The 319-nt window shown below is 27.9% G+C and overlaps 1 protein-coding gene across 1 annotated transcript in view; it reads right to left on the reverse strand.

Annotated features, from left to right (window-relative positions):
• LOC106109081 (TNF receptor-associated factor 4) overlaps nucleotides 1–319 on the reverse strand; it is a 57884-nt gene that overhangs the window by 1814 nt on the left and 55751 nt on the right. The window lies entirely within an intron of this gene.

A 319-nucleotide genomic window follows, 5' to 3' on the forward strand; every position in this document is an offset into this window, starting at 1 on the left:
TAATCTTACTAATATTATAAATGTGATAGTTTAGACGGATCTTCGAAAGGGCTCAAAAGATTACGATTAAATTTGTCACAGAATAGAATACAATCTGGAAGAAAATTGGGTACCTATTTCTTTATAATGGATTGCAGACAAAAGCTAGTTTACAATTAATTTTTAGTAACGTTTTGTTGATAGGTATCTCATCTTTACCTAATTCTAAAAATTAACTAAACAGCAATTGGTTTTATTTAGAAGAATTTTGTTTTTCTCCTTTACGATGGAGATGTTAATACCAGTCGAACTTTATAAATCTCTCACCATTTCTTTAATA

The sequence above is a fragment of the Papilio polytes genome, unplaced genomic scaffold (assembly GCF_000836215.1).
Source record: "Papilio polytes unplaced genomic scaffold, Ppol_1.0 DF821289.1, whole genome shotgun sequence".
NCBI classification, from domain to species: domain Eukaryota; kingdom Metazoa; phylum Arthropoda; class Insecta; order Lepidoptera; family Papilionidae; genus Papilio; species Papilio polytes.